This window comes from Macrotis lagotis, chromosome 4 (assembly GCF_037893015.1).
Source record: "Macrotis lagotis isolate mMagLag1 chromosome 4, bilby.v1.9.chrom.fasta, whole genome shotgun sequence".
NCBI lineage: Eukaryota > Metazoa > Chordata > Mammalia > Peramelemorphia > Peramelidae > Macrotis > Macrotis lagotis.
The window spans coordinates 104,877,887-104,901,396 of record NC_133661.1 but is presented as its reverse complement, the minus strand read 5'-3'; positions in this window follow the sequence as shown (position 1 = coordinate 104,901,396).

The window sequence follows — 23,510 nt, the reverse complement described above, 5'->3', positions numbered from 1 at the left end:
TATGGTTAGTGATCTTTTTTGGTTTTTTGCTCATTTTGATAATTGAGCTCACAGGGGGTGCAGTTCCAAGGTTTTTGTGCTGGGGCCCGGGGTCTGTTCCCTGGCTTACCTATGGCATTGCCTATGGTGTTTGGTATCTCATGTGTTGTTTCCTTCATTAGGGTTGTCCAACTTAGTCTGGCCTATTTCATTTACATTCCTAGGTTCAAACTTTACCTTCCAAGCTGGTTGGGACCATAGCTGTGGGTCTACTTTACCCTTGGCTTGCTGGGCCAGGACCTGAGCTGTGCTGAGGATAAGAGCCTCCTACTGGCTTCCCAGCTCTCCTGCCAATTCTGGGCTATATTCCCCTTTTGCCCCAGACTGGCCTTTTCTGATGTTCCTTCATGATATCTTGAGTGAAAAATTTGTTTCTCTCTGGGGGTTTTTTTTATGGTTCTGTCACTTTAGGATCTGTTTAGAGACTTCATTAAAAGTTGTTTCAGGAAGAGTAACAGGAGCTTCCTAGCTTCATGCCATCACCTTGGTTCCACCTGGGAAATCTCCTTTCTTCTTTCTATTCATCTCATTCACATTCAAAGTTATAGTTACTAATTGTATATTTCCCCTACATAATATTTTTTCTCACTATCTATCCTTCTCTCTCTCCTCTCCCTCCTCAAGTATCTAATTTACTTTTGATTGCTGCCTCCCTAATCTACAGAGACTTTTAAAAGTCCCTCTCTTATGTTATACCCTTACCCTTCTATTTCCATAAAGTTAAGAAAATTTTTATGTCCTTTGAGATGTATGTCATTCCTTCTTTAATCTGGTTCTTATGTTAATAAAGTTCCTTTACTGCCTGCCCTCCATCCTATCCTCCCCTCCACTATAACAATTTTTCCTTTCATGCCTCTTTTGTATGACATATTTGCTCCATTTTAGGATCATCCTATCATAATCAACTCAAATTCAAGTCTTCTGTCTATATAGACTCTTTCAATTATCCTAGTAATGATAACATTCCTAAGAGTTACAAATATTATTTTGCCATATAAGAAGTAAGCAGTTTAACCTTATTAAAACCCTTATAATTAGTTTTTCAGTTTTTCATGATTACCTTTTTATGTTGCTCCTAATTCTTATAAGTTAATTTTCTGTTCAGTGCTGGTTTTTCCCTTAAGAATACCTGAAAGAGCTTTAGTTCATTAAATAGACATTTTTTCCCCTTTCAGGACTTTATTTGGCTTTTCCGGGTAAGTTATTCTTGGTTGCAAACCCAGCTCCTTTGCTCTTTGGAATTTTCATATTCTTTGGTCTTTTAATGTAGAAACTGCTGAATCTTATATAATCCTGACTATAACTCTACATATTTATATCATTTCTTTCTTGTTACTTCTGGTATTTTCTTCTTGACTTGGGAGCTTTGAAACTTAGTTATAAGTTCCTGTGAGTTTTCATTTTGGCAGATGGTGGGGAGGGGGACTCTTTCAGATGATGATGGGTAAGTTTTTTTCCAATTTCTATTTTACCATCTAGTTCTAAAACTTCAGAGACATTTTCCTTAATAATTTCTGAAGCAGAGTGTCTATACTCTTATAAATCATAAATTTCAAGTGGTTCAACAATTTTTACATTCTCTCTCTCAAATTTGTTTTCTGAATCAGTTGTTTTTCTCAAGAGATGTTTCACATTTTCTATTTATTCATTCTTTTGATTTTTGTTTTATTATTTCTTGGTGTCTTATGAAGTCATTAGCTTCTCCTTGTCAATTCTTTTTTTTTTAGGTTTTTGCAAGGGAAATGGGGTTAAGTGGCTTGCCCAAGGCCACATAGCTAGGTAATTATTAAGTGTCTGAGACTGGATTTGAACCCAGGTACTCCTGACTCCAGGGCCACTGCTTTATCCACTGCACAACCTAGTCACCCCTCCTTGTCCAATTCTAATTTTTAAGGAGTTATTTTCTTTCATAAGTTTTTTGGATCTTTTTCTTTTCTTTAAAAAAATTTTAATGTTATTTCATTTTATTTTTCAATTACATGCAAAGATAGTTTTCAACATTCATCTTTTTGTAACCTTTTGAATTCCACATTTTTCTACCTTCTTCACTTCCCTTCCCCCTCCCCATGACAGTGAGTAATCTGATATAGGTTATAAATGTTTAACATATTTCCATATTAGTCATGTTGTAAAAGAAGAAGGATTTCTTGGGGCAATGGATAAGCTCCAGCCCTGGAGTCAGGAGGACCTGAGTTCAAATCTGACCCCAGACACTTAATAATATCTAGCTGGGCAGATATTATTAGGCAGATCACTTAACCCCATTGCCTTGCAAAAAAAAAAAAAAAAGATGGATTTCTTTTTCTAACTGGTTGACTTTCTTTTGATAATTTTCTTGAGTTTTCTTACATTATTCTTATTTTTCTTCCCAATTTTTCCTCAACCTCTCTTATGTGATTTTTTAAAGTCTTTTTTTAAGTTCTTCTAAGAACTCTTTAAGGGCTTTTCTTTCAAACTTTACAAATAATTGTTTTGATTTCCTTGTCTTCTTTTGAGTTTCAACCCTAATTTTTTTCTATTGCCATAGAAGCTATTTATTGTCAAGTTTCTCTGCTTTTTGCTCTTTTTAAAAAAAAAAATTAATGGCCTCTTTCTTGGCTGTTAACTTAGTGTTAGAGTGGGTTTCTGCTCCTGGGATGTGAGGAATAATGTCTCAGGCTTCATATTTTTTTCTACTATTGTTTTCTCAGATCTTTCTCCAGGTCTTTGACTTTTTGATTCTTCCAATGTTCTATGATCCAAGGCCAGGTGTTTACTGATCCTCTAGCTCAAACCTGAGTCTATGAGGTACTCTTCTCTGCCCCTGAGCCTCAACCAGGGTCCCCAGTATGACTATTGATTCTTTTCCCCTGTGGTCCCTCAGGCAGCTACATGTGTCAACTCACCCCTCTACCTAAAATGGAAACCTAAGACTGATTTCCTGCCAGTGATCACAATGAACAGGAGCCCCTAGTCTTCCTGAGCACATAGGTTGAGATTGCGTCTTATTGGACACATTGCTGTTTGTGACTCTGTAGCATCTGCCCAATGGTTTCTGCACTTTGCTAGGTCCGACTACAACCCCAGGCAGCCAGATCTTCCTAATGTCTTCATCTTCCCAAGTTATCTTAGATTACTGCTAGATGATTGCTCTTTACATTTAATTATTTACCCCAACATTTAATAATAATTATTATTATTTTAGAGAACCAGGTAATTTCCTGTCTTATACATCTTCCCACAATTCTTTCTGAATTGAATCTTACTGAAAGCTAAGGTTTCTAGGAGGTGAAGGAGGGGAGAGGAGTATATTAGAGATAAACAGTGACCAATGCAAAAGCATCAAGGTAGAGGAAAAAGTGTGGGATGTGAGGAATAGCAAGTAGGACAGGATAACTAGATATTTGGAGGAGATTAAAGTCTAGGAATAATAGAAAATTAGAAAGGGACCAGGTTATAATTAATAATAATAATAATAATATATTGAATAAATTATTGTTTCTATCATAGCATATTATTTTATTGTCATATAATATGATACTGTATAAATTACATAATATATTATATCAATAATGATAGTTTACAATGTATATCTATTGATATAGACCTATATATCTATAGAAAGATAGATAGACAGATAGATGGATGGATGCAGTGTTTACTATGGGCTAGGCACTAGCATTTTACAGTTATCTTATTTGAGCCTTACAATGACCTTGTAAAATAGGTGCCATTATTATTTCCAATATACAGATGAGGAAACTCAGGCAGACAGAGGTTAAGTGACTTACCCAGCATCAAATAGCTGCCATGTATATGAGGTCAAATTTGAACTCAGATCTTCCTGAATCTTGATCCAATGATTTATCCACTAAGTACTAGACTCCAAGCTAAGCACTGGGAATACCAATACAAACAGAAAGACCAGTCTTGGTCCTCAAGGAGTATATGTTTTAATGATGGAAGACAGCATGGAATAAAAGCTATAGATAGAAAATTTAGTTTTAGCAAGGATTAATCTTTAATCTAAGAAAAAAAGGGAGGAGAAAATGGGTCATGATGATAAGTTTTGAGGAAGTAGTAGAAGGAAGTTGGGGGGGGGGGGTCATATAAAATGTTCTTAGTCTTCCAATAAAGTAAGCAGTCCTTTTGTTCCAAGTGTCTGAGCTGGAGAGTTATTATTCCAAACATTTTCTTTCTCCCTTCTCTCCCTTGGTGATCTCACTGATCAAGGAAGGGTTCAGTTATAATCTCCACACCAATGACTTCCAAATCTTTATGTCCAATCCTCATCTCTCTCAGGTCTGCCATCACCAAGAGCATGCAGAATGAAATCTAGACTTCACAGATCCAAGAGGGAACTTGTCCTATTTTTCCAAACAAACACCCACTTTGTATTTCTCTGGAGCACACTACTTCTCTTCCAATCACTCAGTTCTGCAACAGAGGAGTCTTCCTTGAATTTCTTTTCCAAATTTTATCAATTCTACCTTCATCACAACATCTCTTGCATCCATCCCCTCCTTTTTTTTTTTTAGGGTTGTTTTTTTTGCAAGGCAAATGGGGTTAAGTGGCTTGCACAAGGCCACAGAGCTAGGTAATTATTAAGTGTCTGAGACTGGATTTGAACCCAGGTGCTCCTGACTCCAGGGCCAGTGCTTTATCCACTATGCTACCTAGCCACCCCCATCCCCTTCTTTTCACCCACAAGACCTAGTTTAGCCCCTGGACTATTAAAGCAATCCCCAATAGGTCTCCCTGCCTGAAGTTTCTCTCTTTTTCAATCTGTTCAGCACACAGCTATGAAATAAGAATATATCTAATTCATTTGTCTGAACTATGTTCTTCACCAGCCCCAAAAATCTCTCTTGTGCTTCTAGAATAAAGTACAAACTCATTTGTTTCACAGGTAAAGCTTTTCACAGCCTGGTTCTAACCGATCTTTCTAGATTTCAAAGTCAGATCTTCTGAGTCCTAATCATGTTCTCCATTCCAGAGCCATAATTAGGATGACTCCCAGGGGCTTTGACTCAGGGACCTTTCCTAGGACTGGATTCCTTCCCCCATCAACCTTACCCTCTTGACTACTTCCCTTGCCCTCAATCTTACTCAAGGCTTTACACTACCTCTTATAGACTAGAAAAAATAAAAAGGCATTAAAGGAGAGAGTTTTTAGTAGTAGAATATTAGACAATAGGAGAGGTATTTTGAGCATGCTATTCCTCCTAGATACCCCTCAATCACATCATATGTTGCAGCTATGACAGTGTAATTTATTGCCACAAATTACAACCTTAAAAAACACTTTAAACTAAATATAGTCTTTAGAAGTGGAAACAACTTTAAAGCTCAAAGGGTCATAGTGTAGAGCTGAAAAAGCCCAGAGAGATGACACATATGTGCCAAAGACACATAGCTTTAGTAATAAAAGTGGCAGAGATTTGAACCTGAATTGTCTAACTCCAATTCAGACTCTAGGCCTCAAATCACAACAAATTCAAGAAGTTCCTGACCCCAGGAACAGTTTTCTCCTATTATACTTAGCCTGTGACTATGACCCATGATGGCCACACCTTCAGCACCTTCTTAGATACCAGGTGAATGATTCATCTTGGTGAGGGGGATGGCAGGGGGAAGTAGGAGAAAGGAATGGAGGAAGCAAAGGGACTTACCCTTACCCCATGTAAAGGAATCAGAAATGTGTAAAGGTCATATTCATGAACATCAGAAATTTCCTACCTGCTTCTATTTCATAGAATCCTCTCTCAGGAAATCTTTCCATTGAGTTCCACATGCCCCCCCCCCCCCACTGAAACTAGACTGTGTATACAACCCTATCTTCCCTTCAGAACTAAATGTCTCATAGGAAACTGAGGGGCTGATACAGAGACCAAATATGAGTATTTTTTAATTTAATTTTTTTCAGTTAATGAAAATGTTTTATCTCCCTACTACTTACTTCTCCTTCCCTCATCTTCACTGAAAAAGAATGAAAACCAAAACTTATCTAACAAATGTGCATAGTCAAACTATCCAAATTTGTTGATTGACCATGATCAAAAAATGTATGTCTTCTGCATCCTGAGTCCAGAAATGGATAAGTTTCATCATTGATCCTCTGGTATTTTGGTTGACGACTTCATTGTCAAAGTTCTTTAAAGTTTTTATGCAAGGGATAACACTATTACCTCCCCCCAACCAAAAAAAGAGCATAATTTTCACAGTGTAGCTAGGTGACACAGTGGATAGAGTGATAGATTTGGAATCAGGAAGACTTATTTTCATGAGTTCAAATCTAGCCTCAGACATTTAATATCTATGTGACCTTGGGCAAGTCACTTAAACTTGTTTGTTTCCTAATCTCTAAAATGAACTGGATAAAAAAATGGTAAACCACTCTGGTATCTCTGACAAGAAAGAGCCTAGCTAGGTGGTACACTGGAGTCAGGAGGATAGAAGTTCAAATACAGCCTCAGACACTTGAGTCATTCTAGCTGTGTGACCTTGGGCAAATTACTTCATCCTGTTTGCCTCACATCCAGGACCATCTCCAGTCGTCCTGATATATATCCAGTCACTGAACCCAGATGGCTCTGGAGGATAAAATGAGGCTGGTGATTTAGCACAGCCCCCCTCACTCAAATCCAACTCATGTGCTGGTCATGGCTTCACTTCCCCTGATGTCATGGTCTTCTTTGAGAACGAAGGACAATTGTCATCATCATCATCATTATTTGCCAAGAAACTCCAAATGGGGTTATGAAGAGTCAGACACGACTGAAAGGACTCAACCACAATAATCTTCACAACTGACCAATTCCTTCCTTGGGGGAGAGGGAGTTTGCTCCACCCAATAAATAACCCTGGCAGGAATGTTGTTTTGAAAGATTAACTTCATCACAGTCACTACATCCTCCCATAAGTCATCCCTTAGCACCTCCATCTGAGTCAGACTGGTGGGTTGGAGGAAGTCATAGGACTGGCCTGGTATAGCATTTGTGATGTGTTTGTAGGCTAGAGATCTGAATCCTAGGACAGGAGAGATGACTCAGATGAGTTAGGAGACAGATCTATAGCCACTGCTAGAGTATTCTTCCAGTCTCTCTTAATATTCTCTGAAAATAACATCCTAGGTAGACGTGGACTATGCACTGGGTCTTCACCCAGGAAAGGGAATTGTCTTGCGTCCAGGGCTATCTCCAGTCATCTTGATTCATATCTGGCCATTGGACCCAGATGACTCTGGAAGAGAAAGGGAGGCTGGTGACTTAGCACAGCACTCCCTCACTCAAATTCAGTTCACTTGCTTGTCATGATATCACCTCCCTAATCTCATGGTCTTTGAGAATGAAGAACACACATCAGTATCATCATCATATGATATGGTTCTGAATTCATCTTCTCTTTCCACATGCCCAGAATTAAATAAGATATTCCAAAGATATTCTGACCAATGAAAAATAAAAGGGAATTACTAATGTGAATTCCATTTCCTCTCTGACCCCAACATTTTACAGATAAAGAAATGAGTGTACTGATGTATCTGAAGTTAGACAGTGGGTTGCAGAAATGTGATAAGAACAAAGAAGAGTTATTAGGCAAATGTTATATTTAATAAGTGGCATCCACATCTGCGATTACCATGTCTTTCATTTCCTGGTCCAAAATTCTCCTCCTTAGGCACCCTATATGCATCACCTCCCCAATTAGAAAGTAAACTCTTAAGTCTGAACCTCCCTAGACTATTGTATTTACATCTCCCTGTAGAGAACACCAGCATCCTACCAGTCCCTCTGAAACCCCTAGACTCACTGTCTCTCACTTCACCCCCCAAAGTCAATATGTTGCCAGGACCTGCTAATTTTACTTTTGCATGGTGAACCTTCTGAATTCTCTAATGACAAAGATGGACTGTTAGTCCATCCATTGGTATTTCTTGTCTGCCATTTGCCAGTCAGTGTAAGCACTGGAGATACAGAGAGAGAGAGAGAGAGAGAGAGAGAGAAAGAAGATAGTGCCTTGACTCAAGGAGTTCACAATCAAATGGGGGAGACAACAGTCAGAAAACTATGTACAAATAAGCCATAAATAAGCCATATATATATATATATATATATATATATATATATATATATATGATAACTAAGAAATAATCCACAGAAGGAATACACTCCATCATCAGAATGCTTATTCTTCATTCTCAAAGAGGACCATGACTTCAGGGAGGTGATGCCATAACATGCTAGTGAGTTGTATTTGAGTGAAGGGGTGCTGTGCAAAATCACCAACCTCACTTTCTTCTCTGGAGTCATTGGTCCAACGACCAGATATGAATCAGGATAACTGGAGATGGCCCTGGATACAATGAGAGACCTTAGTCTTTTAAAGCTAGGTCTTTTCCAGGTCACAGTTTGACTGAGGCAGCAAGCATTCAGGCAGGTTAGGGAAAGAGAGATGAAGAGGCCAAGGATGATCATTTCTCCCCCCAAAAAAAGGTAAGCAGGGAGGGGAAGATCCTCAGGGATTCTCAGGGAACAAGAAGAGCCTCTTTTGCATAGTCAAAAAAAAATTGATCTGGGAGGGGAAGACCCTCTGGGTTTCTAAACAGAAACAATTGCTATTTACTTTCACACTGAACTAATCAGGGCCTGGGGGATTGGGGGAAAATTTCTTCCAGAAAGCAAAATTTTAGCTGGGACTTGAAAGAAGCTAAGGAAACCAGTAAGAGAGGAGCTTGGGAAGGAGAGCATTCAATGTTTGGAGGACAGCAGTGAAAGAAAGTGTCTGGAACTGAGAGATAGAGCATTTTATTAATTGATTTGCCCAGAGGCCAGTGTCCTGAAAAGAAGAGAACAGGATGCAAGGGGAAGGAGCTAGGGGTGAGACTAGTTGATGCATTACAAAGAAAGGATTTTATATTTGATCCTGGAGATTGTAGAATTTGTCCAGTAGGGAGGAGGCAGGGTTGGATCTCAATTTTAGGAAAATTACTTTGGCATTCTTTGAATAAAGGATGAATTGGAGTGGAGCCAGACTTGTGGAAGGCAGACTAAAACACAGGCTATTACATTAGACTAAAGGTGGAGATGAGGGTCTGCACCAGGGTGGTGGCATCATCAGAAGAGAAGAAAATATATTCAATTGATCTATGAAAGTTAATGGGTTTCCAATCACTGGAAGTATTCTAGTTGAGTTAGACTTGTTGAGTGTGTTATGGAAAGGATTCCTACATCAGACAAGGGTTCCCTCTGAAGTTCCTTCTAATTCTTGAATTTTATTCATCCCTATGTAAGAAAAATAGTGATGTATGATGGATAGATTTAGAGTCAGGGGAGAGCTCTGAACATATCTAATGTAGTCTCTAGGCACCTCAGGCTACTCCCTAGGACTTATCTATAAAGTCTCAGATGAAATTTGGGGTAGTAGGAGTTTGCATACTACAAGTTCTCTACACTAAGGAAATAATAGCCTCTTATCTTCCTTCTGGTCTGTAAGATCCCTCTCAATTCTATGATCTTATGACATTCTGAGAATGAGAGAAATAGTTGCTTTGAGCAAAGCCCTGGAAGAAATTAGAGTAGGGGAACCCCTAGAAAAGAATAAAGTCATCAGATTTCTGAAGATTTCATTCCATCTTAACCACCTACATTCATGACCCAGAGGCCTACTCTTGGCCTTGTGAGTAAGCTTAGTGCATCCATGCTTATCTGACCTTGGCCTTGATATTTTGCTGTTTTTCTCTTACAGAATCTTCCCTTCTCTATTTATGATTCAATGACTAAGGAATTTTTCAGTGAGTGGCTACAGCAAGAACAGACTGAGGTGGGAAGAAGGACATTGCAATAGGAGTTAGATTCCTTGAGGATGACAAAGAAGAATGAGACAGGTTTCTTCCCCACCCTGCCCCTCAGCTTCAAGAAACTCTGTGTTTCCCTAGGGAGATAGAACCAACACCCTCAGAATAGCTAGAGAGAAATCTAAAAGTAAATTGTACTTTGGGCTATAAATGAAGTAAGAATTCAAAAAAGGACCAGATGAGTGAATGTAGCCTGGAATGATTAGGGTAGGCTTTCTGGAGAGATGAGCCTTGGACTTGGAAGGTCAGATAGAATTTGAATTGGGTAGAGGGTGAAGAATACACAAACTCAGGCAAGACAGAAAGCATGAAAAATGCTGACAAACATTAAATTGATGAATGACCTGGCTGAAGGAGATGGTATAATGATGAGGCTTAAGAGATAGGATAAGGCTAAACTAAAAGGCCTTGAAAACTGATGAATTTCAACTTGAGGTGGCAAATAATGAAGATCCCTTATAGAATTTCCAGCAGGAGAGGAACAATTGATAAATCAATGAGACCCATAATTGGTTTGATAAGTCTTGTTCTTTTTTCATTCTTACAGCCAACCTAGTCTTCCCTCTGCCTCTGAGAATCCTGTTTGGTCTGACAAGTCTTTGTTAACCTGGCCTCCATCCCACCTCTCTTTCTTTAGTGTTAGCTCAAGGTCCAGTGGATAGAGGACCTGAGTTCAAATCCCTCCTCTGACACTTAACCCCATAGCCCCTCAAAATAAAAAAGTTATTTCGAGATAACCAGTCTCCCATATTAACAGCAATATCATGTGATGGTTAACTATGATGAACTTGGCTCCTCTCAGCATGATAAAGGACAATTCTAAAAGACTTGTGACAGAAATGTTATCCACATCCAGAAAAAAAAAAACCTATGGAATTTGAATGCAGATCAAAACATACTATTTTCACTTTTTTAAAACTTGTTTTATTTTCTTTTTCTCTTGTTTTTCCCCCTTTAGTTCTGATTCTTCTTTCACAACATGACTAAAATGAAAATATTATAAAATGTGGAAAAATGTGGAGTTCAAAAACTTATAAAAAGATGAATATTGCATGTAATTGAAAAAATAAAATAAATTAACATTTAAAAAAAAAGGTAACCAGGACCCTCCCAATGGTCTATTTCACTGTCTTCTGTCTTCTACTTCCTTGACTTTTCTTCAGAACTTAATATTACTAATGAGCTACTGCTTCTTGATGTTCTCCCCTCCCTCAATTTCTAAGGCATTGCTCTCTCCTTGTTTGGGACCTCTCTTGGACTCCTTTACTGGTTCCTTTTCCTTTTCCTACCCTTTAAAAATAAGAATCTCTTCATTCTCCATCATCTTCTGTTTTCCTTCTTTTCTCTCTTTCCCTCAGTACTTTCATTCACTATCTGGATTCCATGCAAATTAAAACAACTCTGAGATACCACTTCATTAATCAGAGTAATGTGACAAAAAAGGAAAATGTTGGATGTTAGAGGGATTTGGAAAAACGTAGACACTAATTCACTGTTGGTGGTGTACTGATTCAACCTTTCTGGAGAGCAATTTGGAATTGTGTCCAAAGGACATTAAAACTTTTTTCTGTCAATCCAACAATATCACTGTTAGCTCTATATATCAAAGACATCCTCAAAAAAGGGGGGGAAAGGACTTATTTATTCAAAAATATTGATAGCAACTCTTTTTGTAGTGGCTTAAGAGTTGGAAATCAAAGATGTGTTCATAAATTGGGAAATGGTTGAACAGGCTGTAGTGTATATGATTGTAATATAAAATTAATTATTATGCTATAAGAAATGATGGATGATTTCAGAAAAATCTGAAAATACTTAAATATAACAGAATCAGAACACTGTACACAGTAACAGCACTATTATTCAATAAAGAATTGTCAATAACTTTATTCTCAGGAATAATAATGCTTGTCCTTCATTTTTGAAGACCATGACATCAAGGAGTTGATGCCATGACAAGTATGTGAATTGGATTTGAGTGAGGGGGAGCTGTCCAAGACAATCCCAAAAGATCAATGATGAAGCACACAGCTGCCTCCAGAGAAAAAACTGACATTGACTGAATTCAGACTGATGCATGCTGTTTTTCACTTTCATTTATTTTGAGTCTTCTTTTACAAAATGTTTATTATGGAAATGTTTTAATATAATTGTAAAAGGAAAAAACCCCAACAACTGAGTTTTCTACTCAATTGATTTCCTTAGAATATAACTTAGCTGAGCTGAAATCCCTATTTCCAACTTTCTGGTGGACATCTTCACCATGTCCAAAGTTAAGTCCATCCTCTTCCCTCCCAAACCTATCCTGTCTGCCATTTTCCCAGTCATCCAGTCTAGAAACCTCAGTGTCATTATTGATTCTTCCCTCTACCTCATCTCCTACATATAACCAGTTATTAAATCTTATTGATTCTACCCTCAAAAAACCTTTAGTGCTTTTAGGCTATTTTTGGTCCATTGCCACAACTCTAGTAAATTCACTCATTGCTTCTTGCTTTGACCATTGTAATTTCTAGCAGTCTTGATGACTTCTCTTTTTACTGTCCAATCCCTCCCTTCTATGGTGCTGTCTCTCTAAGCCTCTATCAAAGAGCTTTAATGGCTTTCTATTGTCTAGGGGCAAGGAAGCAGCAGAGTGTAATTAGTCAGTAGTAGTAGTAGTAATTACATAGAGTGCTAAATTTGGAATCAGGGAGACCTGAGTTTGAATCCTACTTTAAACATTTGCTAGCTACTTAACTAAGGAAATCACTTCATCCCTTTCACCTTCAGATTTCTCATCTCTAAAATGACAATGATAATAATAATGGCACTTAACTCGCTGGATTATTGTGAAGATTAAATGAGATATTTTACAAACATTAAAAGACTATAGAAGTAGAAAATGTTTTAATAATTGATACTCTAAAGAAGGCATACTTATAGTATTGTTGTTTTTTTGTGTGTGTGTCTATGTCCTGTAAACCATTTGTACCTTATCTTGGTAAAGGGTGTGAGGTGTTGGTCTAATCTAAGTCTTCCATACTAACTTCCAATCATCCCAACAGTTTTTATCAAAGAGGGAGTTTTTATCCCAGTGGCTGGACTCTTTGGGTTTATCAAACAGCAGATTACTATAATCCTCTCCTGCTTTTACACCTAGTCTATTCCACTGGTCCACCACTCTATTTCTTAGCCAATACCAAACAATTTTGATGACTGATGCTTTATAATATAATTTTAGATCAGGTAGGGCTAAGCCACCTAAAGAAGGCATACTTTAAAGTTTAATCCAGGGGGGCAGCTAGGTGGCAAAGTGGATAAAACACCAGCCCTGGAGTCAGGAGTACCTGGGTTCAAATCCTGTCTCAGACACTTAGTAATTACCTAGCTGTGTGGCTTTGGGCAAGCTACTTAACCCCATTTGCCTTGCAAAAAAAAAAACCACCCTAAAAAAAGTTTAATCTGTATAATTAGCATCTTATAAATCATTTTTCTAGGTCTAGACAATTAACAAAACAATAAATCAAGTCCTGATATGTAGAGTTTGCAATTTCCAAGGTGCAATAGCTGCCCTATAAAAATTTAGCAACTAGCTTTCCCAGCCTCTGTGAGCCAGCTTCAGCACAGGTGGTAGGATAAAATTCAAACTATTTAGCTGCAAGGACCATTCCAAGATGATTCCAGGCTATCCTTCCAACCTATTTCACATTGCTATCTTCTGACCTTGATCCCTTTGGGCTTATGGTACCCCATGTCTGGAATGAACTCCTCTCCAACTTTCAGGCTTATTTACATCCTCTCCCTCCTTCAAGTCACTGACAATTTTTTATTGAATAATATTGCTTTTACTGTGTACAATGTTCTGGTTCTGTTCACTTCATTATGCATCAGTTTATGTTCTACCTGAAGTCTATGCTGATTCCCTCCTCCCACAAGAAATGATTCCCTTCCTCCTGAAACCCCTCAAGCCACTTTATTTGATATCTGATCTCCTAACTTATAGTGAACTGTGCATGTTTAGTACACTTTAGATTATAAGCACCTCAGGGGCAGAGACTGTTTTCCCCCTGGTGCTCCTGGTATCTGGTATAGCATCTCATGAACTGTAGAATTTTTAAAATTTGGAATGAAATGGAGTTTTGGGAGTCGTGCCCAATAGCAATAAGTGACTGGGTTGAAGAGTGGAGAATGTGCAGACCATGATACAAGCCCTTTGAGGTCAGGACCTCTGGGAGTGCTATTACCTTTGAGGGTTTCCTTAAAAACAGTTAGATGGGGTGAGGCAGAAGAGCAGGTTCTCACCTAATCAAGCTGGAGGTAAGTCATTTAGTCATGGTGTCAGCATGGGGGAAACAGGAGGGAGCTCCCTCTAATCCATTACATATTGATCTCTGATCCTCCATCCTTCTTTCACATGCTGTTTGTTTGCTCTGCCATGTTGAGGCTACTTAGAGTTGGAGCCCTGGTGTTTAGGGACCAAATTTTGCCTCTCTCTCTCTCTCACTCTCTCTTTCTGTGTGTGTGTGTGTGTGTGTGTGTGTGTGTGTGTGTGTGTCTGCCTCTATCTCTCTCAGTTTCTCTCTCTGTTTCTCTGTCTCTGACTGTCTCTATGTCTCTCTTTTTCAGTCTCTGTCTCTCTCTCTCTCTCTCTGTCTCTCTGTCTCTGTCTCCTCTCTCTCTCTCTCTCTCTTTTTAGGTTTTTACAAGGCAAATGGGGTTAAGTGGCTTTCCCAAGGCCACACAGCTAGGTAATTATTAAGTGTCTGAGATCAGATTTGAACCCAGGTCCTCTTGACTCCAGGACCGGTGCTTTATCCACTGCGCCACCTAGCCACCCCAATAAATAAAATAAAAAAAAACATTCTTCAAACAGAGCCACAAGCTTTTTCTAGAATTCCAACCTACATAACAAATAAAAAGGCTAGGAACACAGATCTAGACCAGTCATTCTTTTTATACATGAGGAAACTATATATTAAGGCAATAATTTAGCAAGGTCATTCAGGAAGTAAATAGAAGAGCAGGGATTTGAACCCCAAAGAGATGAAATCAATTTAATCCTTAAAGGCTCAGGTTAAGGATCCCACCTCCTTCTTGGAGCTTTCTCTGACCAACTTATCTAGAAGTCCCTTCTTTTAACTCCTCCTTTGAGGCCTGTTATCAGGACCATTCATTTGGCATGGGTCATCTGCTTCCTCTATTGTTAGTGATGACTCCAAATGCCGTGTTCTTTCCATTACACTACATTTCATGTCTCACACATTTAATCACTATGCCTGTAATAAAACACAGAAAGATACAATCTATTCTGATTCTGCAAGTCATAAAATTATGAGAATTGAAAAGAGTCTGAGAGATCAGCTAGTCTCATTTTAAACTGAGACACAGAGAAATTTATAGATTTATAGAAAGTTAGTCCTGGAAGGATCCTTAGAGATGACTTCCTGTCCTACCCCATTTTACCTCTGAGGAAAGAAAAAATTCTTGTGCCTTGACCATATCCACAAGGAAAGTTAGTGGTGGAAGTAGGACTAGAGCCCAGATTTCCAGATTCCAAGTTGAATTCTCTTTCCTCTATACTACGTTGCCTCTAGGGAAAAGACTTTCCCAAGGTCATGGAACTCTTAGAAATCAAATTCCTCATGAACAGGAAGAGCCACATCCTATTCCAGCTAATTGTGAGTAAATTCTTTTTTGCATTGAGTTGAAAATCTGCCTCCCAGTAACTTCCACCCACATATACATATGAAAAGATAACTAACAATACAGAGAAGCATATGACACATGCCAAATGAATGGTTGACACATGCCAAATGAATGGTCTGGATAACAAGTGCCAAAGGAGGAGTTAAAGAGAAGGGAGATATTACTTCAAGCTAGGCTGGTCAGAGAAAGCTCCAGGAAGGAGATGAGAATATGACCTGGGTTTTTAAGGATAAGAATAGATTAGATAGGCATAGAGGAGAGGAGAGGCATTTCAGATAAGAAAGATCAAGTTGTATTGGCAGGGAAGTCTGTAGACTATTTTAGCTGGAGGAAGATGGGGAGTGAGTTCTGGGAAATAACATTGGAATGATAGATGGGAACAAGTTTCATAGAGGGTCTTGAATCAATCAATAAGCATTTTATTTATATTTATTTTTTATTTTTTATTTTATTTTATTTAGGTTTTTGCAAGGCAAATGGGGTTAAGTGGCTTGCCCAAAGCCACACAGCTAGGTAATTATTAAGTGTCTGAGGTTGGATTTGAACTCAGGTACTCCTGACTCTAGGGCCACTTTGCCACCTAGCCACCCCCAACAAGCATTTTATTAAGCACCTAGTATGTGGAAATTTAAATTAATTTTTTGAAAAACCTAATAGTCCCATAATTTTCCTTCTATGCTCCAGTCTAAGTAGACTGTCCTTTATCAGATGAGCAGTGGAGAAAAACTGAAAGTTTTAAAGCATTATTAGATACTGAAATCTGTGTTTAAAGAAGATTATTTAAGGCAGGCTGTTATGTCTGGTAGTTTGTGAAGGATGGATCAGATGCAGAAAAGGTAAGGCTGGGCTTTAGGTGAGATGGACTTTTAGGTCATGGCAGAATTAGGAAGAAGAAGGGAGGGTTTGATGCTGAATGTGCTAGAGGAAGTGGTAAATGTTTAAGAACCAGTTCTCCAAAAAAAAATACACATGACACACTTTTTAAGTTTTATTAGCATTTTTCAAGTGCTTTCTTAAGGTTAGATAATCAAGCAAACAATTGGTCAAGCCCCAATTTGTGGTATTTGTTCATTTCTAGGTGTAAATGCTCATATCAAAAATTAAACAGAGTACCTAGGTTCAAATCCGACCTCAGACACTTAATAATTACCTAGCTGTGTGGCCTTGGGCAAGCCACTTAACCCTGTTGCCTTGGAAAATCTAAAAAAAAAAAAACAAACCTTAAACGAAGGATCTTGGGAGCCCCTTGAATTGCCACCAGCATTCCCCTAAATAAAGACATTTCTCATGACCTGACACCCAGGTTGTCAAGGCTATCCTCAGTCCTCCCAGGAAGCGTGTAGGCTGTCCTGCACAATAGGACTGCTTAGCTATTTATAAGGGCTAGATATTTATAGGAAAGGTCCAGATCTATAGTAGGTGCCTTTGATTAGTTTCCTAACTTCAATGTTCCTTGCATAGAGGCATTAAGATTATCTAGGAAGTTAGAGGTTCCCCCACACACAATATTTCAGATATAGGTAGGGTGGTGATCCAGAAAAGGGAACAGGGTTAGGGTATCAGGCAGGAGTAAGGGATATGTCTAGAGAGAAATAGCCTGTTACAAGAAAGATTAAGCCTAAAAACTTGTCTTTTCTGAATAATGAAATTATTCCTTTTTTTAAGGTTTTTTTTGGCAAGGCAACAGGGTTAAGTGGCTTGCCCAAGGCTACACAGCTAGGTAATTATTCAGGTCTGAGGCTGGATTTGAATTCAGGTCCTCCTGATTGCAGGGTGGGTGCTCTATCCACTGAGACACCTAGCTGCCCCCTGAAATTATTCTTAAATAATTTAACTTTTTATTTTAAAATAAAGCAGAATAATTTTAAGGACCCCAAGGTGGTATCATCATTGGACTTGGCCTGTCTCTTGGCTGGAAAGGGGAGGAAAAGGTGCTGGCTACTCCCAAGTCTCCATGACCAGCTTGACTATAAACTACAGCAAGCTGTTGTCTGTCTTTAAACATCATCCCCATATGGACTTGGCCATGTGATTAGAAGCAAAAACAACAACATAAGTTTCCTTTGCTTCAATATGAAAGGCGTCTAGTTCTCAGAAACATTGTTAAGTATGCAGTGAACAAATTTTCTGAAACCGTAATCCACTTGATTGTCTCTGGTTGCATTATGGGGCATCTAACAAAGTGACCAAAAGCAGCTGTTTCCTCTGGTCCCAAAGTAAACAGGCCAGCATTCCCTGTTGTATGGCCTGGCCATGGGTTGAAGGAGAGGGCCTGGGTGAGATCCATTTGGCAGGAAGGAACTTGGAATCCAAACTTCCCCTGAAACAGTCCCAACTCCCCCTAAGATAAATAGGATACAAGCTCTTCCTCTGAATGTTTCATTCAGATTGAATCCAGCTTCTTTGGCTAAGGTGACTTCCCTTACTGTCTAACTGGCTCCCTGGCACTGGGTATTTGGATTTTCCTATTGAAATGCTCCTTTCCATACCTCCTTCTTTCACTGTATCTTTGTCCCAACCCTCAGGTCCTCAGGTGCAAGTTGCTTCTCCTGTTTCTGTTGCTTTATCCAGTAGTCTCCAGGTTGGAATAATCCCTATACTAGGATTAGACTGAATCTCTTGACCTATTGTGGCAAAGTGATGTGAATGAAAGAATATTAGGATCCCTACCACCCACTGAGATAAGTAAAACAAAGGTTTATAGAAATAAGTTTCAGAGGAGGGGACAGGAAGACAGAGAGAGGGAGAGGGGAAAGGGGAGGGGAAGAGAAGAGAGGAAAGGGACAGAGACTTCCATTTCCAGTTGGGGATCCCCAGAAGATTACCAACTACTCCCCTCAGAGGTAACTCAGTGGAGCTGGGTATCTATCTTGAGACCCCAGCTGGTAAACCCCTCCCAATATAAATTAACCAGCTAAAATCAATAAACTTTTGCAAAGGGTGGCACCCAGATACAGCTGACCAACCCTAGAGTCAGAAGACCCTGAGTCTGAATCCAGCCTCTGACCCTTATCACTTGCTATGTGACCTTGAGAAAGTCACTTAACCCTCATTGCCTTCCATCCAGGGCACTGGTCCCAGATGTCTCTGAAGAAGAAAGAGAAGCTGGTGACTTAGCACAGACCCCCCCCCATTCAAATCCAATTTGCTTATTTGTCATAGTATCACCTCCCTAATGGTCATGGTCCTCTTTGAGAGCAAAGACAAACAACAAAAAGCAAGCAAGGACAAGTTAAAAAACTTTCCCCTCTATCTAGACTCAATTCCTGGGGAGAATGGAGGGACCCATGTGAAGAATAAATGTGACTGAAGGATAGTTTCTGGCCCTGGAAGCCCCTGGAGCCCTTTTATGTCTTGGCTGAGTCCCTCCCAAATCCACTCCTGAATGTGGCATTGCCTGATGACCATGCCATTGGCTGTTTAGCATCTCTGAGCCAGCTCCTTTGGCCACAGAAGCTGTCCCCTCTATGAACCGGTAAAGAAACTTGTCATCTCTCAGAACTGTTTCCTCACCTGACTCAGCAACTGCTTCTACCAGATCCAGTGGTCCTTAGGACCCCTTAGATTGACTCTCCCTGTCTCACCTAATACCTTAGTTCTCTGCTCCTGGAAGACTTAGTCACCCAAGGATAAGGAAAGGAGAAACAACAGAAATTGAGGGACTAAGCATTCATGGTTATGTATATGGACCTGATTTGTACTACCCCCCCCCCCATTTGTTAGTGCCTTCTTTCTTCTCAGATGACTTGTTTACAGATCATATCCTATTCCCATATAAACTCTTTGATGGCACAACAGTTTTTCATTTTTGCTTTTGTATCCCTTATAGTACTTTGCATACAATAATAACTTCTTCAGAGTGGGTCTGGTCTAAACCAGGATGCAGCACCTCAGAGAGGTCAGTCCAGAGCTCTTGTTTAGGTCTGTTCAGTCCTTTAAGAAAATATAAAATTTCAATTTTGCATTGAACTGGTTCATCTGGTTTTAAAAAACCAAACAGAAACCTTGGTTCAGTGACATAATTAGCAATTGAGTTCAATTTGAAATTTAGCAAATCATTGTTCTTCCTGGTTTATTTCAGCTCTGGTATTGCTGGAAGGAAAAACTGGGGAGGGATAGAACTGGGACTGTCAAGTGATCTGTTCCCCAAAGTGGGTTACTTTGTGCTGGTGCCCAGGCAAAGCCTTCCCACTGAACTAGAAGCCCATTTTATGCTGAAGGAAGAGAGTCAAGGAAATGGGGGAAAAAAGAGGGAAATAATAAAACAACTGACATTTACACAGTGTTTCAAGGTTTGCAAAAGGCTTTATTTACATTATCTCATTTAATCCTTAAGAGGATCATACCTTATGAGATAAATACTACCGGTCTTACTGTCCCAATTTTACTAAGCAGAAAATGACCTGAGTGTTTTAAATGACTTATCCAGGGTTCTAAAGCCAGGAAAAGTCAAAGACAGGACTTGAACCCAAGCATTTCCTAATCCCAAAACCAGAGCTTTAGCTGCTACAGGCTCACTATGAGATTTTAACCCTGTAAATCTTGGTTTTCTTGACTTTTTCCCCCTCTATCTTTTGTTCAAACACAATGCAGGTATGATTTATTTTATGGAGTTCAACTTCCTGGGGAAAACTGGGTCCTAATTTGAACACTGAAGATTTGCAAATGGAAATTCTTGTATCTCAGAGTTGCCAAGAAGATCCTATGAGAGTTTTGAAATGACTAACTTAAAGCATCATGGAAGAGTTAAATGGGATATAGAAAGGCATCACAGGCAAAGACTATGAGCAGGGGACCAATTGTAGAATCTCAGTATCTTCATCTGTTAAAAAGAAGATAATAATTGGTCATAAAATTAATGGAATTATTGTTAGCACTTTGCAAAATATGAAACATTTTACAAATATGAACTACTATTGCTAATCATTTTAATGATCCACCATTAAAGTCCTAACTTTATGTCTTACCATAACTGAAAATTGATCCTGGGTTTTTGAAAACTTGTCCAGGATTGAGCAGCTCTTACAGAGAGGGAAAAAAGCTTAGTTTACAAACCTGGCTATAGACTTAAGTGCCTGTCCCCTTTTAGTTCAGAGAGACCCCCTTACCAGAGAAATGGCCATTAGGTGATTAAATTTTTATTCTGTTCAATTCAACTTAATAAGTATATATTGTTGTGCCTAAGCTAGGGATACAAAAATGAAAAAATGGTAACAGTCCTTCCCCACTATCAGTGACTCTTGAAGCCTGCCCTATCAAGACTTGGGAGGAGGTTTCAATATACTTGGTAGAATGAAAACTCACATTCATGACATCAATAGGATCTTTTAAATACTGAAAATTAATCCTGATAGTAACAGTAATCATCATTATAATAATAATAACAATAAATAATATAGTGGGCTCCAAATCCAATTGTGTGATTTTTCTCCATGTCCTTGTGTGGATTAATGCTGAAATCAGAAACCAAGATTTATTCATTTTGAATTAGCCAAGAAATAACCTCTTGCTCAGAGTCTGCCTTTCCAAAAAGAATTGTGGTTCCCGGTGTTTGACTGCTGGGATCTTTTCCTTCCCCAAGACTGAACAGGGGCTCTGACTGAACTCCTGAAATATAATTCCAACTATTAATGTCCTCCCTCCAGAGCTACCTTGTATTTAAATGCTTTGTATATATTCATATAATTCACTTTATATATACTTGTTTTATCTCTTAGAGTGTAAGATCCTTGCAGGCAGAACTTTTTTCATCTTTGTACTTGTATTGATGTATTCTCATGATGCTGTCACATAGTTGTTGATAACTGAATGTTTATTGGTTGATTCACTTTAACTTTTTCCCATTTATTCCCTTCATCCTCAGGGATACATAGCATCCTTTTCAGCTCAACCTGGTCCTTGAGGTTAGACTATGCCTGTCTTTGATTCTTCCCCCTTAATTTTATCCAGAGTTTTTTGGGCATAGAGGAAAGTAAGGTCCTTTGTTTTTGAGTCCCAGCCTACTCTTTTTATGACGTTCTAAACTGCTCTCACTCAAACTGCCCATTCAAGATTCTGTTCTCCCCAGGATTCTTCCTGGAGTCTTCCTGGGGGATACATGAAGTAGCATCATCCTTCCTTTCTCTTGGCCATCATCACTATGATGATCTCCTGGAGCTGCCCTTCCTCTTCTCCTTTTCTCCTATTCTTATTTATGAGCCTTCAAGTCTCACCTAAGGATGATCGCTTACAGTCCAAAAGTAATTCTTACTATATGGCAGACATCAGTTTGATCAAGTTTTTTCAGAACAACTTCCCTTTTATTCAGTATTCCTAACTTAGGAACAATGATAACCAGAAAGCAGGGAATCACTTGTTCTGGCCTCACAGTCCTCATTATTGAAATAATGGGATTTAAAAAAAAAACAGATTTAATCATGGTGGAGGTCACATCTGAATGCTGTTTATAAAAGGGAAGGAGGTACTTCTAAATACCTCCCTGAATAATTTCTAAGGAGAAGAAAATTATTTAGCTCCTCTTACTAGGAGTGAAGTGTGCCAATTTGAGAGAGAGAGAGAGAGAGAGAGAGAGAGAGAGAGAAGAGAGAGAAAGGAGGGGGGGGAGGGAGAGGAAAGGAGGAGAAAGAGCATAAAGAGGAGAGGGAAAGGAGAAAGAAGTTCTGTCCCCTCACCCCTCTCCTCTCCCCTCCTGCCAGGTCTTTTGCTCTCCTGGAAGGTGCTGAGGAAGGTGACTCATGATGATAGGTCAGGGTCCTTCCATTCACTGAAGTGGAAATTAATCTGAAATAGAACTAGAGGCTTTTCCTAGGTCCAGTTCAGCCTCAATCAGCTTTTTAATTCCAACTGAATGAGTCTAGCTTTGAAACTCCCACACAGGTGAATGGATTGTGGAGAGTCATGAAAAGGAGATGGAGGGGAAGGGGGGTGGGTGGTAAACAAAGCCTCTCCTCTATCTTGTACCTGCCTCACATACTAACCTCACACACATTTATGACTCTCCCTTCTCCACCCTTAGAGAATTATCTTTTCATCTTTTCGGTTCAAAGTTGTGCTTTTGTATTTCTATTTATCATTGTTTTCCCATCTGAGATTTCTTAATTCAAATATCTTTTCTCTTTATCATCTCTTTCATTCTTTATCCATCTTTCTCTTCTTTTCCCTCATTCTTTTGTCTTCTCTCTCTCTCTCTCCCTCTTTGCTTTCCCTCTCTCCCCTTCTTTTTGTCCTTCTTCATTCTACCTCCAACTTCCTTCTTTTTTCCATTACTTTCTTCCTTCTCTCTTTTTTCCTGTCTCTTTTTTCTTCTATTTCTCCTTCTCTTCCCTTTACTTTTTCAAATCTCTCTTCCCTTCTCCTCCTTTTCTCCCTCTCTCCTCTTTCTTATTTCTTTTTTCCCTTTTTCTTTGTCTTCCCCCACTTCTTTTCATCTTTTTTCCTCACTTCCCCAGTCTCCCCTCCACTACTTCCTCTCTCCCTCTTCTTCTCTATCTCTCCTTATTTTTCTCTCTGCCTCTTCCCTTTCTTCTTCCTTTCCTTCCCTGGAACTCTCCTAGGTTCTTTCTCACTCTCTCTCCTCTCCCCCCCCACTTCCTTTCCCCTTTCTATATTTCTCTCTTTGCCTTTTCCCTTTCTCCCTCCTCCTCTCTTTTTCCATCACTCCTTCCCACTTTCTCTTATCTCTTTCCCTTTTTTTCTCTCTCTCTCTCCTCCTTTCTTTTTTCCTTCACTCCTTCCCATTTTTCTCCTCTTCCCTCTTTCCCTTTTCTCCATTTCTCCCTTTTTCCTCCCTCCCCCTCCTTCTCCCCTTTCCTCCTCTCTTCTTTTTCCCTTCCCTCTCTCCCATTTTCTCCCTCTCCCCTCTCTCTTACTCCCTGCCCCACACAATGATTTTGGCGGTTTTCTCCCCTCTTACAATGCCGCCATATGGCTCCATTATTCTAATATTCCC